Source organism: Zootermopsis nevadensis, unplaced genomic scaffold, assembly GCF_977971745.1.
Source record: "Zootermopsis nevadensis isolate Lab colony 2312 unplaced genomic scaffold, Znev_1.0 Znev_ptg000019l, whole genome shotgun sequence".
NCBI lineage: Eukaryota > Metazoa > Arthropoda > Insecta > Blattodea > Termopsidae > Zootermopsis > Zootermopsis nevadensis.
The window spans coordinates 2,600,379-2,606,378 of record NW_028259151.1 but is presented as its reverse complement, the minus strand read 5'-3'; the positions used below and the strand labels follow the sequence as shown (position 1 = coordinate 2,606,378).

The 6,000-nt window shown below is 48.0% G+C and overlaps 1 protein-coding gene across 4 annotated transcripts in view; it reads left to right on the top strand.

Annotated features, from left to right (window-relative positions):
- Window positions 1-4,565: 4,565 nt before the first annotated feature.
- LOC110827578 (uncharacterized) overlaps window positions 4,566-6,000 on the top strand; it is a 55,408-nt gene continuing 53,973 nt past the window's right edge. For all 4 annotated transcript variants that reach the window (XM_087351421.1, XM_087351422.1, XM_087351418.1 and 1 more), the window contains exon 1: window positions 4,566-4,774. The gene's annotated coding sequence lies outside the window, so the exon portion shown is untranslated. The remainder of the gene's footprint in view (window positions 4,775-6,000) is intronic.

The window sequence follows — 6,000 nt, the reverse complement described above, 5'->3', positions numbered from 1 at the left end:
ACGAGACACACAATAACTTGAACATTTTTGCAGTTAATATTTTTAGCTGTCAGAACATTTAAGTACAGAAACAACTGTTTAATTTGTGTTCTTGACCGTACTTGCGCAAAAGTCTTGGGGTCTGCCGCGGGTCATAGCGTGTACTTGGAAAATACATTGTTTTTTATAATTTTATTTTGGGGGGTGGAACCGTGCAGGTGGATGAGACATTTCGTCAAATGCTGCACAGAAAGGGAGAACCAGATCATTTTGTTGCTGGTTTTGTATAGTGGAAATTATCTGGCAGTGGTTAAATAATCGTAGATGGTTCTTATTTGTACTGCCTGCATGCTGAGTGGTACACCTGCCATGCTACTGCTTCTTTTTGCCTTCCTGTCTCTTGTACAGGCGTATGCTGCGTCTAAGAATATTTATCTCGTAAATTAATGTTGGATGCTGGTATTTATTTTTGCTGTATATTATGTGCCTTTTGAAAAAAAATGCGGTCAGTTGTCAGATTGAACTCCCCGGTTTTGAAATTAATTTATTGCCATTGATGTTATCGTATGTAGTATTGATATTTTTGTACACAGTATATGCACTGTACCAATCATGCTTGTTGTTCTAGTTGAAATTTAGCGATGGGGCTAACATCATCTTTTCCCTCATATTGCCTTATACCACTTTCATGCGTTGTTTAAAACATTCGAAGATGGCTACATGGTGCACCGACCCAGAAGACAGCCGTCTTTATACTCGCTGGCATGATAACCCATGTTAAGTGGTTTCCTGTCACCATGGCATGGCACATCCTCAGGTTGCAGATGCAGGAACAGCCTCCAGTTATGGAGGTTAGCTGTGAATATATTGAATAAACAGTCGTGGTCAGCTGACAGGTGGTGGTTTTCCAGCATGGTGGTTGGGCATGAGGCTAACGACCTTTCACCGTAAAAACTGTATTGTTGCGAAGAATTATACCAAGCCTCAGGCCCAGGACAGGGACCGGTGGAGAACTTTGGTTAATTCGGTGATGAACCTTTGGGTTCTGTAAGCCATCTCGTTAGTTGCATGTGATAACACAAGTGCCACTGCCTTATCACTCTTATAATACTGTAACGTGGGTCGGCGTTGCGACCTTGGATTGTCAACCCTGATTTATTCACGTCAAATTAAATCAGTTACAGAGGTCTGCACATACAGTCATCTCTCTACAACAACAACACACTCGAGTATGTGCGCACACACACACATTCTCTTACACTGTCCATCGAGTCTATCTGGTTCCCGAGCTCCGCTCTTCACACTCTTCTCCTACACGTCGGCCCGTAGCACCCCACTGGACACTCGCTGGCTCCTCGGCCGCCACGGTCCACGTACCCGGTGCCTGCTCACGCAGCCGACCCGTCCATACTCGGCGTCGGCCCATAGCACCCCACTGGACACTCGCTGGCTCCTCGGCCGCCACGGTCCACATACCCGGTGCTCGCTCACGTAGCCGACCAGTCCTTACTCGGCGTCGGCTCGTCGCACCAGACCTCTCGTTGGCTCCACTCACTCGACTCCACCAATGTCCGCAATACAACCTCCAACAGTCTCCTCACAATACAACCTCACTGTCCCTTTCCAACCACTCTACAACACTCTCTCTCTAACCAACCAACCAAAAAGCTAACTGAGGGTGGAGGCCTGCGCAAGCGCAAGCATCGTCCCTACCTAGGTGACACCATTCCTGCGCACAAGGCGCATTGCTGGAAATGGTAAACGGTCTTAATATAAGAAGGGAAATTTTGCTAACGCTAACGGGGTTTCGTCGTGGCTGGAGCCTCGACCATTCAAACTGGGATCTGTTGCTGCTGATGGGAGGTTATCCCGTCAGGCAAGTTGTCCAAAGGAATTTGGTTGGTTGGGTCTCTGGGGTTTGAACCCAGAGAGGGAGGGGCCGTTTCTGCTGAAGGCCTCTGCGGCATGGGGGGAAGATCACTTCAGCTGATGGCCTCCGTGATCGGGGGGGGAGGGTGGCGGGCCGTGCCCCTATTAAGTTATACCCTGGCATCGCCTTACAACTGAGGAAAGCACGGAAAACCTCAGTCAGGGTAGCCGAGTAGTCTAACCACTCGTTGTGCCGACTTGGCCGTCTTTTGGGGACGGCCTCGGCTGGCCTGCTGAACATCAGTCGCCCTCGGTTGCCCTTGGGCAACCTCTGGCAGCCCTCGTTCGGCACGAGTGCCTCCCGAGTTGCCGAACTAAGGGGTTCCCCACACCAGCTAACCTCAAGTCAAACCTCTCAGTCAGTGCTCTGATGTGGTCGGCAAAGAAAGGGACCCCCAGATCCTCATGTATTTGCCTGTTACTAACGTACCAGGGCGCGTTAGTAACAATGCGAAGACACTTGGATTGCAGAACTTGCAGCTTCCAGACGTGGCTGCGGGCAGCTGACCTCCAGATCGGGCATGCGTAATCCATTATGGGACGGATGAGCTGCTTATAGAGCAGCACACCGTTCCTGATGGACAGGCCACTTCTCCTATTGATGAGCGGGCCTAGCACACGTAATCGTTGCGCCGCCTTCTTTCCCACCTGGTTGACGTGCGCCGACCAGGTAAGCCCGGCGTCAAGGGTGACCCCCAGATACTGCGCTGTTTTGACCCATTGGATCGGCTGTCCGAGAAACTGCACTGCTCTGGGCTGTTGGATGTGTCTTCTCGCGGAAATGAAGAGAACCGCGGTGCTCTTCGAGACGTTGATAGCAATCCTCCAGGCCCTGAGCCAGAGCTCAAGTCTACTGAGGTAGGTCTCCAGATACCTGACGAGAAGCGTTGGGCTACGGGACGTGACTACTAGAGCCGTGTCGTCCGCGTACTGTGCTAACTCGACGTGGCGGGACGGTGTGGGTATGTCGTTGACATACAGACTGAAGAGCACAGGGGAGAGAATTCCGCCCTGCACAACTCCAGCCCGCATGGTACGACGTGTGGACGTGGCCGACTGGAAGGATGTCTGGAATGTCCGGTCAGCGAGGTAGGAAGAGATGGTTTTTACCAAGTACGACGGGAAGTCGAGGACGGTCAGTTTGTATAGGAGGCCTTGGACCCAGACTGTGTCGAAGGCTTTGGCCACGTCCAGGAAAACCGCGCCGGTTAGCCGCTTCTCATCAAGGTTTCTGTTGACCCTTTCGACGAGGCGAGCCAGCTGTAACGATGTGCTGTGTCTGGGTCGAAACCCAAACTGCTCGTCGCGCAGCAGCCCGCGTTCGCTGACCTCGTGTAGGACCCTCGTTAGTAGGATTTTCTCGCAGAGTTTGCCGACCGTGTCGAGAAGACTGATGGGTCTATAGGAAGAAGGTAGTGTAGGGTCCTTCCCCGGTTTCAGTATGGACACCACGCGAGCGTGTTTCCATGCCGAGGGGAAGTGTTGCCTGCGGAGGACCGCGTTGAACACTTTCGTGAGAAAGGTTACCGCGTGTCGTGGGAGATGTCTCAGGACCCTGTTCGGTATACCGTTGGGGTCCAGAGCCTTGCCAAGCTTGAGTCCCTTGATGGCCTGGGCGACCTCCGAGGGACTGGTTAATTTTGGTTCATTTGCGGGGGCATACTCGTATGCTCGCATCGTCTCGTTAACCATGTCAATTGCAGCCAGGTCCGACGGGTTGTCTACCGGCTGGAACTGGACCTCAAGGCTGTCGGCCAGGGCTTCTGCCTTCTCTGGGTTCGAGAGAGCCAGTCCTCCCGGCACTAAGAAGGGGGGCGACGGAGTGGGGACACGCTAACCGGCTACTCTCATTTCTTGTTTAGCAAATTGATTTTCTGCTTCATCTGAAGGTATGTTTGTCATTGAAGAAACTAAAGACTAATCAGTCATGGCATCAAACACATAAAACTGAATTTTAAATTGGGAGTGAAACGTTACATATAGGCCCAACTAATTCCATGGAGCAGGTTCTTAGTTGCTAATCTCCAGAAATTCCCAGCCTTTTGTGTAACCTTCTGATTCATTGTCGTTTCCACCGGTCTCTATTCTAAGCAACATAAATCCAGCCCCCTCCCGATTTCCTCTAGATCAAAATCTTATCACGTAGGTCTACCAAGTGGTCTTTTCCCGTCAAGTTTTCTGACCAAATTTTGTATGTCTCTCTTAAATGTTACGTGCCCCGCCTGTCCCATCCGCATTGATTTGACCATCCCAGAATTATTTAATGAAGAGTGCAAATGATGAAGCTACTTGTTGTGCAGTTGTCTCTAGCCTCTTGCTGCGCCACCATCATTTGGGCCAAATATTCTCCTCAGTACCCTGTTCGTAAAAAAGCATCCATCTATATTCATATAGATCCTGTGGCCTACAAGTTAAGACTATACCTGTAGAGATATTTGTTAAAACTTGAAAAATAAAAGAACCATAAAACCTTTTTAATATGCATAATTTCATTACGGAGAATGTAGAGAAATGCGGAATCGTTGCTGATGGTGATGTGACTGCAGTTGTCTAGTTGAGCTCACAGCAGTCACAGATGATTCTGTGGAGCTATAATATTTGCATTTGATTTCCTGTTCCGTTTCCTCTATGACATTCGCCTGCCAAACCAAGCAAGAGGGTGGGCTGGGCAGAAAGCGAGTGTTTGCTGGCTGCATGCACTGTGAATCTCAGTCTCTAGGCAACAGGCCGACGGTGAGGTCGTAGGAGAACATTGCTTTGTGCGTTGTAGACGGTTGAATTATTCCTTGTTGAGATTGTGTTCCGTTGTGCCGCGACTTTTCATGTGCTACGCCTGGTGTGCCAAGATGCTACGTGCAAGAACAAGGTTGTTACTCATTTGTTGTATCTGTTGTAGTATTGTAGTCTGCGTGTGTATGCCAGTGCAGGATTCACACACGCCAAATGAGAAACAAAATATTTAAATTGTATCATTTTAAAGTCTTCAAAGTTTTATGAGAAAACACATCTTGAAAGTATCGGTACCAATGTTGGTTGTTGCTAATTAAGCACCTTTACATTGTATATTTGTCAGTGGTCGTGGTAAATTTAGAACACTGACATTTCTTTTAGTTTTGTCTCTTGCGTTAATGTTTTTTACTTGTTATGGGTGCCGCAACACAAATAGAGTACCTATTAGATCTTTCACGTCCACTCGTATTAAACAACATGGAAGGCATAGACGTTTGTTTCATCTTCACATTGCGGTGACGTTACATATGCTTCTTATAATGCTGGAGTGTTTTAACATAGTTATAAAATTTGTCGACAAAAGACTTTAAATGCATTATCCGAAAGTTTATATGAACAATTTTACTCATACTCGGTGGGGCAGAGTCCTTCACAAGCTGATAGTTGGTCAGCTGCTGGCGAATATAAAATCGTTTAATGGAGCCCGAAACTGAATTACCACGTCCACAAGAGCCCGCCACTAAACCCTATTCAGAGCTAGATGAATTACGTCCACACTATTACACTGTTTCTTTAAGATTCACTTTAATATTATCTTCCCATCTACGCCACGATTTCCAACCGTTATCATCCCTTCAGGTTTTCTGATTATGCGTGCATTTCTCATCTTAAACTTTGTCCTGCATATTCATCTCCTCTTACATTCGATTTGGTCTTATTAATGATATTTAGTGACGAATGCAGTTTTTTTTCCATTCTTCCATTATTGTTTTCTTAAGTATCTCCTAGGTCATGTTAAGGGGGGGGGGGGTCCTCAGGTTGCGGATGGAGGCACAGCCTGCAGTTACGGAAGTTCGCTGCGAATAGACTGAATAAGCAGTCGCGGACAGCCGATAAGGCGTGGTCCTCCAGCTTAGGGTTGGGCGTAGGGCTAACAGCCCTTCACCATAAAAATGTTTTGTGTTACGAAAACAACAACAGAACCTCGGAAGTGGCGGGTTTTGGTGTTGTCGGTGTTGGACCTGCGGGTTCTGCTACCAGGAAGTTAGTTAGTTAGTTAGGTCTCTTAGGTCAGATGGGCTCATATTTTTTCTCCATCAGGGCAGAATTCAATGCTGTTTATTTTAAAGTACATTTCGGCCC